The sequence below is a fragment of the Acomys russatus genome, chromosome 22 (assembly GCF_903995435.1).
Source record: "Acomys russatus chromosome 22, mAcoRus1.1, whole genome shotgun sequence".
In the NCBI taxonomy this organism is placed as follows: domain Eukaryota; kingdom Metazoa; phylum Chordata; class Mammalia; order Rodentia; family Muridae; genus Acomys; species Acomys russatus.
In genome coordinates, this window is record NC_067158.1 from 2,951,467 (window position 1) to 2,963,753 (window position 12,287).

General features: G+C 37.9%; 1 pseudogene; it reads left to right on the forward strand.

Moving 5' to 3' along the window:
- The first annotated feature begins 3,661 nt into the window (after positions 1-3,661).
- LOC127205501 (heterogeneous nuclear ribonucleoprotein A/B-like) overlaps positions 3,662-12,287 on the forward strand; it is a 30,981-nt pseudogene continuing 22,355 nt past the window's right edge.

The window sequence follows — 12,287 nt, forward strand, 5'->3', positions numbered from 1 at the left end:
CTGCTTGATCAAAGGCACCAACCAAGGACAAAACGTGCAGTCATCATCAAACCCCTATCCAGATCTAGCCAAGGGACAGAACATTCTCCACCGTTAAGTGGAGACTGGGGACTGACTTTCACAGGATCTCCGGTGACCCATATTTGGCCATGTCCCTTTGTTGGGGAGGCCCAATGGCACTCAGAGGAAGGATAGCGGACTACCAAGAAGAGACATGATACCCTTGCACCATATTCAGGGGGAGGAGGTCCCCCTCACTCACAATCATAGGGAAGGGCGGTTGGGGTGAAAGTGGGAGGGAGGGAGGAATGGGAGGATGCATGGGATGGGATAGAAAATGAGATGTAATATGAATTATTTTATTTTTCAATAAAAATGTGTTTAAAAAAATAGAAAGAAATACAGGAAAATAAAATGAAGCAAATGAAAGAATGAGTAAAAGTTTTCAAGACCTGCAAATATAAATAAAACAAATCACAAACTGAGAGAAATTCTGGAGATGGAAAAATCTAGGGAAAAAGACAGAAACTACAGACGTGAACATCACCAACAGCATACAAGATATGGAAGAGAGAATCTCTGGTGTGGAAGATACCATTGAAGAAATTGATACATTGGTCAAAGAAAATGTCAAATCTAAAAAGTTTCTAGTACAAAATGGCCAGGAAATTTGTGACACAATAAAAAAAACCTAAACATAACAATACTAAAAATAGCAGAAGGATACAACTTCAAGTTCAGAAGCCCAGAAAATATTTTCAACAAAATCATAGAAGAAAATTTCCCTAACATAAAGAAAGAGACGCCTGTAAATGTACAAGAATCTTACAAATCACCAAATAGATTGGATAAAAAAATATCCTCCTGCCACATAATAATCAGAACAAAGAACAAAAAAAGAATATTAAAAGTCTCAAGAAAAAAAGAAAGTAACATAAAAACAGACTCATTAGAATTATACATAACTTCTCAACACAGATATTAAAAGCCAAATGAGCCTGGGAAGTCTCCAAGAGACTACAGATGGCAGCCTAGTCTACTATATCCAGCAAAACTTTCAATCACAATAAATGGATAAAAAAAAGATATTCCATGAAAAGTAAAATTGAAATAATAATTCAATCTTACAGAAGATACTAGAAGGGAAACTTTAACCTAAGCCCATTTAGCACCCAAGAAAATTCAGGAAATAAATAACTTCATACCACCAAAACCAAAAGAAAAGAAGCAGACTTCAGAACCATCAAATAACAGGAGTTAACAATAATTGGTCTTTTATATTTCTCAACATCAATGTACTTAATTCTCAAACAAAAGCACACTGACTATCAAAATATATAGGAGATTAGCATCCTTTATTCTCCTGCATACAAGAAATATACCTCAGCAACAAAGATAGATATCAGCTCAGAGTAAAAGAATGGAAAAAGATTTTCTAAGCAAATGGGCCCAAGACACAAACTGGAGTAGCCATCCTAATATCTAATAAAATAGACTTCAAATTAATCAAGGGGAATGGAGATGCATACTTCATACTAATCAGAGGAAAAATCCACCAAGATTACATCCCAATCATGAATATCTATGTCCCAAATGCAAGAACACCCACATTTAGAGAATAAATATAACTAAAGTTTAAATTATACATTGAACCCTATATATTAATAGTGGAAGACTTTTATTCCCTACTTTCACTAATGGGCAGAGTATCCAGAGAGAGACTAAACAGAAAAATAATGGAACTAACAAATGTTATGACTCAAATGGACCTAACAGATTTTCATAGAAATTTGACCCAAATACAAAGGAATGTAACTTTTGAGCACTTTATGGAAACTTTCACAAAATTGATCATTGCTTGAAAGCAAGTCTCAGCATATACAAGGAAATTTAAATAACCCCTTATAGCTCATCAGGACACTATGAATTAAAGAAGGACTTCAATAACAACAACAGAAACGAAAGAAAGCCTACAAACTCATGGAAACTAAACAATTCCAACACAATAACCACCAGGTCAAAAAAGAAATAGAAAAATTTGTGGAATTCAATGAAAATGAAGACACAGCATACCCTAACTATGGGACATATAAGCAGTGCAAAGAGGAAAAATCATAGCACTGAGTACCTTAATAAAGAACCTAATAGCAAATTTGAAGGCTTTGGAACAACAACAAGAACAAAAATGCAAAAACACCTAAGAGGAGTAAAGAGCAGAAAATTATCAAACTTAGGCCTGAAATCAATAAATTAGAAACAAATAGAATAGTACAAAGAATTCTTAACAGAAGGATCTCAAATTAAAGAAAACAACTTACATGTAATTCCCATCAAAATACCCACACAATTGTTTACAGACATTGAAAGACCAATTCTCAATTTCATATGGAAAAAAAAAACAGAATAATCAAAATAATCCTGTACAATAAAAGATATTCTGGGCCTATCTCCATTCCTGATATCAATATGTGCTACAGAGCAACAGTAATAAAAATGGCATGGCAATAGCTTAGGAACAGACTGGTGGATCAACAGAATTGAATTGAAGACCCACAAATAAAACCTTACACCTGCAGACACTTGATTTTTCACAAAGAAGCCAAAACCATACAATAGAAAGAAAATAGCATATTCAGCAAATGGTGTTAGTCTAACTGGATGTTTACATGTAGAAAAATGGTAATAGATCTATATTTAGCATGCTGCAGAAAACTCAAGTACAAGGGTATCAATGACCTTGGCATCAAACCAGAAGCATTAAGTCTAAAAGAAGAGAATGTAGAGAAGAGTCTTGAATTCATTGCCATGGGAAACAACTTCCTGAACAGAACACCAACAGCTCAAGGTCTAAGATCATCAATTAATAAATGGTACCTCATGAAACTGAAAAGTTTCTGTAGAACAAAGGACACTGTCTTTAAAACAAAATGAGAGCCTACACATTGGGGAAAGATCTTCACTAACCCTACATTCAACAGAGGTCTAATATCCAAGACGTACAAAAAACTCAAGAAATTAAATACCACCAAACCAAATAATCCAATTTAAAAAGGGGTACAGACCTAAACAGAGAATTCTCAACAGAATACTATCAAATGGCCAAAAAATAGTTAGAGAAATTTCAATTTCCTTAGTCATTGGGGAAATTCAAATCAAATTGATTCTGAGATTCCATCTTATCAAAACAGCTAAGATCAAAAGCTCAAAGTGACAGAACACGATGACAAGGATGCGAAGAAAGTAGAGAACTGCCATCGCTGGTGGTAGTGCAAGTTTGTACAACTACTTTGGAAATCAATCTGGTGCTTTCTCAGGAAAGTGGGAATAAGGCTACGTCAACACTTAGCGATTCTACTCCTTTGAATATACCTAGAAGATGCTCCATCACACAACAAGCACATTTGCTCAACTATGTTTATAGAAGCCTTATTAGTAATAGCCAGCATCTGGAAACAACCTAGATGTTCCTCAGTTGAAGAATGGAGAAAGAATCTGTGGTACATTTATGCTATGGAATACAACTCTGCTATTGAAAACAAGGAAATCTTTTAAATTTGCTGGCAAATGAATGGAACTAGAAATGATCATCCTGAGTCAGTTAACCCAGACCCAGAAAGATACACATAGTATATACTCACATATAACTGGAGACTAGCCCAACATGGATGTCCTCGGAGAGTCTTCACTCACGGGGGCATTGGGACAAATGCTGAGACTTGCTATTGGGAATCCAGATGAGAGAGGTATGGAAGATTGGGGAGATAGAAGGTCCCAGAGAGCTCTGAAATCCTACATGAAGACCATCTCAGGTGATGGATCTGGACCCAGGGGGCCTCCACAAGCTACTGTACCAACCAAGGACAATGCATGTTGTAAACCTAGACCCCCTATTCAGATCTGGAGAACAGGGACTGACTCTGACTTGAACACTGGTGTTGCCTATTTGACCACTTCCCCTTGGTGGGGAGATCTGATGGCACTCAGAGGAAGGGAAAGCAGGCTACCAGGATGAGACCTGATAGGCTGTGATCATATGGTGGGAAAGGAGGTCCCCTTCTTTCACAGGCCTAGGGGAGGGGAATAGGGAGAAAGAGGGAGGGAGGGGTAATGGGAAGATACAAGTGAGGGGATAAAAACCAGGTTGTAATCTGAACAAATTATTTAGATTAAAAATTAATAATAATAATAATAAGAAGAAGAAGAAGAAGAATAAGAATGCACAGTGTACAGAACAGGGCAAGAAGATGTAAGCATTTAAAGATTACCTATCGGTGGTAGGGCAATTTATGATTATTTTTAAAGCTATTTCAAAGAAATGAAGAAAGGAATCTCATGCTTAATCTTCTCTGTGGGGAAAAAGACACTTTTCCATGTATAGATCATCACACACACTAACTCAATATTTGATAAAGGATGCCAGAGCTGATATCCGATAGCTGTTTTAATTTGCTCAAATCATAATAATTTCAAATATTTTGTATGTTTCATTATTTTCTCAGAGAAACAGAAAGCAAAAGTTTTCAATTTCTTTAGCTAAGTAGGACTTTTGTAGAAACCTCATTTGCTCTCTCATGATCGATGCATCTGCAGCAGAGCATGAAGCACCCCCCTGCCATGCCCACAGAGAATCTTGTACAGTGCCCTTGGATGACACAGTCATTTGCTCATGTCCTGAAACATGCATAGAGTCAGGCAACAAAACAGATTAAGGAAGAATAAAATGACCAGTGCTTTAATAAGTAGAAAACATATGCTGGTATGTACAACTGTGCTTCTCTTTCAATCAATAATGTAATGAACTTTAAAAGTTAAAATTGACAGATACAGAAGCTCTCACAATGTACATATATTGTTTGTAGAAGATTTTAGTGGAGCATGGATTTGCTTTTAATGAATGGAGGCATGAGAAAATTGTGTGAAATCCAGTGCAGTTTCCTTAAGCAATGTTACTAAAAAAAGAAGAAATATTCTTTCTGCTTCTGGACATTTCCAGAACTTATGCTGACTACTGCATTATTTTTCAGGTTAGAAATTAGAGCAGGGAAAGAAGTAAGCAACTGTATACTCTAACACCCAAGCTATCTTGTCTCAGTCCAGCACCTGTGTTAAGTGAGAGCCAAGATTCTACATGCTTCTCTTCCTCAAGTGTTTTTGATATCTTTCCAGTTAGACTCTGTATTTCACAGATGCTGCTTGCTTTGTTAAGTGAGATGTTGAAAAATACAGCCCAGTGTCTGCCTATCAGTCATGGGAATGCTATATAATTAGAGGGTGACAGAATGAACTGTTCGCAGATAAGTTTTATGATGTTTCCTGTGCTATGATTGATCCAGGCTTCCAAATTTTTACTGGTATTATACTGTCATCATCTAGAACCCATCAATTATCTCTGGCCTTCGCCCCAGTAGAAGGCATGAACTTTTATATTTAGGACCTCTAAATATAGTGATATTTACAATGCAATTATATATATATATATATACATATATATGTATATATGTGTGTGTGTGTGTGTGTTTAAGAAAAGGTTATCTCCCCATCCAGAGGACACGGTCAAATATGGGACACTAGAGTTCCAGTGAAAGCCAATCCCCACTCTCCACTCAACTGTGGAGAATGTCCTGTCCATTGGCTAGATATGGGTAGGGGTTTGAATTTTACTGCATGTAATGTCTTGGCTGGTGCTATAGTTTGAACAGGACCCCTGCACCCAAATCTGCCCATCATAATGTTCTTCTTGTAGGTTTCTAGGCCCCTCTGGATCCTTCTATTTTGCCATTCTCCTTTGCTTCTCTCACCTAGAGTCCCAATAGGATGTCCTCCCCTCTGTCCCACTTTCCTGGTAAATGAAGACTATCATGGGACATGCCCCTTGGGCTAGTGTGCAGATATAAGTGAGTATATACCATTTAAGTCTTTCTGCTTCTGGGTTTCCTCACAGTCATAGGGGAGGGGAGTAAGGGAAAAATGGGAGAGAGGGAGGAATGGGAGGATACAAGGGATGAGATAGCCATTGAGAAGTAACATGAATAAATTAATAAAATATATATATTTTTAAAAGAAAATTAGGATTCTTAATGTGATCTGTTATGTGGGAAAGTATTATAAATAAACGCAACCCTGAAAGCTCTTTAAAAAAAAGAAAAAGAAAAGGTTATCTAATATCAAGTGGTCAGCCCTAAAATCATACCTTGCCAGTAGGAGTGAGGACAAGCAGGTGAAGAGCAGGCAAAGAGCTTTTCTCTGCCGTATCCTTTATGTAGGCAGTCTCCAGGTGTGTCCCAGAATAAAGGTACATCATACCACCTCAAAAGATACAGATCAAAGACAGATCTTCCTACTTCAGATAATTTAATTTAAAATCCCTCACAGATTTACCCAGATGTGTGTTTTAGTTAATTCCAGAGGTGCTCCTGTTGAGAAACAAGAATAGCCACCACAAGTCCGCCTCTTGTCAACTTGACACACAATCACATCTCCTTATGTTACACTTAGTTTCCAAATGAAAGCAATGACCAAGTTACAGTTACACCTAATACAATATAAAAATCTTATGCACAACTGCAAATACATTATAAATTTTAGAGTAAGTGATAATGTCCCTTGAGGGACACTGTTTCATATCTCAAACTTAAATGTGATGATCAGTGATATTTTCCTAACTGATGTCATACCACATGATAAATTAAAGATATGGAGGAAAAAACAAATGCCTGGACTAACACATTATGAACAAAATATGACAGAAACTCTCATGTTAACCATAATACTTGTTAAGCAAGTGGTCTTAGCTGGTATTTGTAACTACCTCTCTCTACTCCCCATTCTGTATTTTCTCCTTTGGGAGACACATCAGAAGATTTTAGATCTTTTTCTGAGGAGTGACCTATATGTTTATTTCAGAAGGATCCACCTTTTGTCATCCTGTCTGGAGTAGGCTGTTGTATGTTCCCTTTTACCTAATCACAGGATATGGTAGCACCAAAAGAAACTCCAAAAAAGTGTTTATTAACCTTCCTAATGTTGTGATCTTTGAATATAGTTTCTCTTGTTGTGGTAAGCCCCAACTATAAAATTATTTTCATTACTACTGTTATGAATAATAATGTTAATATCTGGATTTCCTGGTGGCATTAGGTGACCCTGTAAAAGGCTTATTTCATGCCCAAATGGCTCATGCCCCACAAGTTGAGAATAATTTCTCAAAAGAGTCTCTTGCACCCTGTACATAGTCTTTCTTAGCTCCATTGTGGAGAAGAAGTCCAATTTCCCATTGATAATCTGGACCAACAACCTCCTTAACCCTATTATTCTTTTATTAGCCTGTTGTCTTAAAGACATCAGAAGACCAAATTTGCCAGAGGAATATCTGAGCTCCCAGATCAATAGAATGCTTGTTGTATCTCCATCAGGATTGTTTCTACCACTGGAACCAAAATTTCTAGGCAGGGAGAAACCAAGGTCCAGTATAAGAAGCAACACTTTTCATAGTAGGGCGCTGGGGTCATAGGAAGTAGAAACACTCTGCCTTTCACACCTTAATTTACATATTCTTGGATCCTGGCTATGGGATAACCATATCCATGGACAGTGATTCATAATATATATTGCATTCTGGAGAACCCCTTCCCAGACCTCTGGATTGCTGCCATATAATTAGTACTATGACTATGACTTCAAAAGGTCATTCCAAATTTTAATTGGGTGAGCTGCTTCAGAATGGTGAAAAACATGCATTTTATAACTCTGGGCCCATTGTTGCATTTCTTTCACTGTATAATAAGCTCCTTGGTTAGAAGTAATAGTGCATGGAATGCCATGATTGTGAATATGGTGTTCTGTAATTACACATGGTAGTTTCGAAAGAAGCACTGTGTGAAGGAAAGAGAAATCCATAACCAGATTAAGTATCTACCTTAGTGAGGACAAAGTGTTTTTCTTTCCACAAAGGAAATGTAGTTAATCTGCCACCAGGTCACTGGAAGATCACCTTTTGGAATAGTGCCATATTTGGAGCTCAGTATTGGTTTGCAGTTGGCACTCAGCAACAGCTGTAGCCAGGTCAGGCTTGGTTAGTTGAAGTCCATGTTGTTAAGCCCATGCGTAACCTCCATCTATGTAGTCATAAGCACTGTTTTCAGGGGCTCATTGGGTTACAACAGGGATCCCTATAGATAGAAGCTGACTCTCCACAAAATGGGCCATCCTATCTATCTGATGGTTCAACTCCTATGCTAAATTTACCCTTTGATTAGCACTTAAATGAGACACAGGAGCCCAGAGCTATTGAAGAGCCCCATACAAACCTAGCAGCTTTCTGAGTTACTTGGTATATGGGCTGGTGTAAAATACCAAGGTGAGGAATGTACTATTCCTGGAATCTATATTGGTCTAGTAGACATTTTACTTCTTTCTTCATGGTGGGTGGGCAGGGGGCAGAAGAAATAACTTACTCTTTACCTTAGAAGAAATATCTCTTTATGTTCCATACCATTGCCCTCCTAAAAAACTGCACTGAAGTAAAAGGTTCTTGGATTTTGGTTCAGTTTATTTCCCATCCTTCAATGAGAATATGTGTTACCAAGTCCAAAAAGATTGAAAGCTCCTGCTAACTTGGTACAATCAGCGTTATGTGGTTCATGTATTGGCATAATGTGATATTTTGTGGAACAGGCAAACTAAGTTATGGTACAGGGCTAAAGAGTTATAGGGTATACTGTACACTGTATAAGGTATACAGTAAAGGTATACTGCTGGCTTTACCAAGTGAAATTAAGTTATGTTGGTTGTACTATGGATGAATATTGAAAAGAAGGTTCCATGCTCCAGGAAATGTGTTAATCTGGCCAAGTAAGGATAAAACATGTGGCACAGCTGCTACAACTGGAGTCATTACTTACTTAATTTTTTCATGGTCAGTGGTCATTCTCCATGATCCTTCTGTCTTCGACACTGGCCAGATAGGAGAGTTAAAGGGAAACTCCTTCCATTTTAAGTCCTTGATGGTGGCACTAATTCTGCAGTTCCTCCTAGGAAACATCATTGTCTTTGAATCACTATTTTTCTTGGTAGAGCCAACTTTAATAGCTTCTATTTTGCCTTTATAAGCATAATAACACTCATTCCACAAGTCGGGGAACAAACACGGGAATTTTGCAAACTTTAAGCATATCTACCTCGATTATATATTCTGAGACTTAGGAAATAACTATTGGGTAATTTTGAAGACCAGTTGAACCTACTACAAGTCAAACTTCAGCTAAAAATCTATTATCATTTGACCTTCATAAGACTCTACTTTAAGCAGGGGGACATAATACTTCATGGGGTCTTCCAGAATCAATGTCAATTCTGAAATGGTATCCTTGTAAAGTCTGATTATTTCCTTTTACCCAATGTACAGTTACCCTTGTAAAGGCCTCATAGGTCTCTCTGGGGGCAAGGACAGGAAAAAGGCTAACATTAAAAATCTTATGTATTTTATCAAGGCCCTTCCTCATGGGTATCTGGCCAGCCCTTCATTCAGGGGATCTGGGTCTGCAAACTGGCTCAAACCTGGATATTGGCTCATGGGCTGAAAATCCCTTTTATTGTGATCCAATGGAGTCTTTCCTTCATTGATTTGATACATTTTCTTTTTGTATACATCAAATAAAACTACAGTAGGCTTCTCATCTATTTCATTCCAGGAAACACCATGATTGTTTAGGCAGTACTATAGATCCATATGAGTTATGTTACCACAAAATTCACTTTGTTGGTGCTGTTACATGTTAGGCCATTATAGTCTTTGCTTTGTATATGCTGTTCATTAGAATAACCATGACCTTACCTTTGGAGATTCTGTGCTGCCACAAGTCCCATGCTAACCTTGGAGCTTAATAAGAACCATTGCATCTAGTTCATCCAACTGAAAAGAAGCATCTCTGACATTAAGGTCTGGCACATAAAAAAATGTGACAAACTTTTTCAGATGTACTGGTGCCCCTCTCACCATTTAGTTTCATATAAGATCAGTGAGGGGTATGTCTTCTAGGCATCCCATTGTGATGGATTATGTTTCACACAGTGTACCAACACCAACATTGCAATTTCTCTAAGCCTTAAAATCTCTCCACTAACACCAGTCAGAGGTATTAAGTATTTTCAACTTCTTTTCCATTGCCCATCTATTCTTCAGTCAACCATTGAAACAAACTTAAGATACTTTCTTTTTTGACTGAATAAGCTTCCATATTTAAACTAGAATCTCCATTCAGAGGTTCCATATCAACAAACTCAGCCTGACCCAGTTTTGTTTCTTCCATCATTATCCCACACCCTTAATATCCATTCCCACCTATATTCACTAACCTTCTGCTCAAATGGCTTGAGAAATTCATGTGGCTCTTTCATGTTACAGCATGCTATACTTTCTATTCTCCCACTAGGAGTTGGCTTGGTCTTAATTCTGGTTATAGCCCTAGAAGCAACTATTAGCAGGCCTTTGTGAGCATTAGTATTGCTTTGTTTGGCATTTCCTTAAAAGAAACTCACTGTTGGTTTGGCACTCAATGAAGAAGGATTAATTTCCTTAGTCAAAGACAGAAAAGGCATTATTTCAGAAGCTGAGAGGGTGTGTATATATTTTGCCAGGTGTGGAAAGTATACTCCATCAGATAAGATAAACTATTGAAAATCCGAGAGTTCAAAATTCTCTGCCTCAGTAGCCCCCCACCCCAATACCTTCATCCTAATTTATGGGATCCAATTCTTTAAAAGTCAATACCCTTTTTTAAATTGGTGACACCCCATATCCCCCCTGCAAGCTGGGTCTTGAATTTTCATTGTAATTCACCCAGCATTATAATGAAGGCTTCATTTTAATTTTTGCAATTTGAGCTCTATGGCCTATGGAGAGAAGATCCTCTTCTTGGCCCTCTTAGAAACCTGTAGATTGTTTATACCCATCTGGAACTGGTCAGTATAATGACTGAGTGCATTGTTGCTCACCGTAGTCTGAAATGCTAGAAGTTGGTTAATTTTAGCACTGAACTCATTCTTTTCCTTCATTACTTTTTCATAGATACCAAGAGCAACCAACCAGCATCATCATTCTTCCTTACTTATTCACAAATTGTCAATTATTTTATATACAGAATTACCAAATCCTTTGCCTGTTAAAACTGATGAGTCAGAATAATGAAATCCACTGGTCTCCATAAGTTTGTAAAATAGTTGAGACAATGGGCTTTTACTACTCTCTGGGCTTCTAGGAGAGGTATCAGTAATTGAGGACAGTTTGGTAACTGTGAGTATTGACAAATTGGAAAGCCTATTACAGATACTTTTTAAAAATCATCTTTATATTTCTGTTATCCTAGAACCACTTCTGGTTACATTTGTATTTGTCAGGGTTCTTTAAATGAACATACATGATATGGTTTATCTCACCTGATGGAGTATTCTTTCCACACTTGGCAGAATAGTACACACACTCTCAGTTTCTGAAATAATACCTTTTCTGTCTTTGACTAAGGAAATTAATCCTTCTTCATAGAATGAGCTTATATAGAGGGATAGAAATGGAAATCATTAGAATGGTTTACAGACTGTGCTCCAGCTAGTCCACTGGAAAGTCTAAAACTCCAGTAGTTTTTCCATCCCAAAGCCTAGGTGTTCTCAAGTGGTCTTCAATATATGACAGTTTCCTGGAAGAGCAGACGATAAGCTAGTGAATGAATGACTTTGCCAGTGAGAGTGAGGGCAAGGAGGTGAAAGACCCCCAAAGGGAGACCCTCACTCAAGCTTCAGGATGGTGCGCACCCAAAAACACACAAACGACCATCTTGTTGTAAACACATGAGGTAGTTTATTGGCGGAGCTCTGGATCGACACATATCTCACACAGGAGACAGAGGGGTCGACCCAGAAGCCCAGGAGTTTGGTGTTTATATGGACAAAGGTCGGGGTGAGCGGGAAGTTTTGGTGCGGCCACACACGACTGGTTGTTTCAAACATTTGAACATCAGCAAATTGCGTAGGCAGATCTGGGGTAAGGTCAGACTTAATCACACGGAACATTCCTTGGTTCCTGTTCTTCTCGGAACCCGAGGGTAGATGTTTATCTGAGCTAACGACACATCTGGTTAAACTCAAACCTGGAACATTGTGTGTGGGCCTCAAGGGGGGATTAAGCAAACACCATAAGATCAGATGAGGGGTCTTGGCTCATTACTCACTCGACCATGCTCGGTACCTATTTCTCTCAGGAATATGTCCTTGTGTACCCTCCCTATCTTTTACGG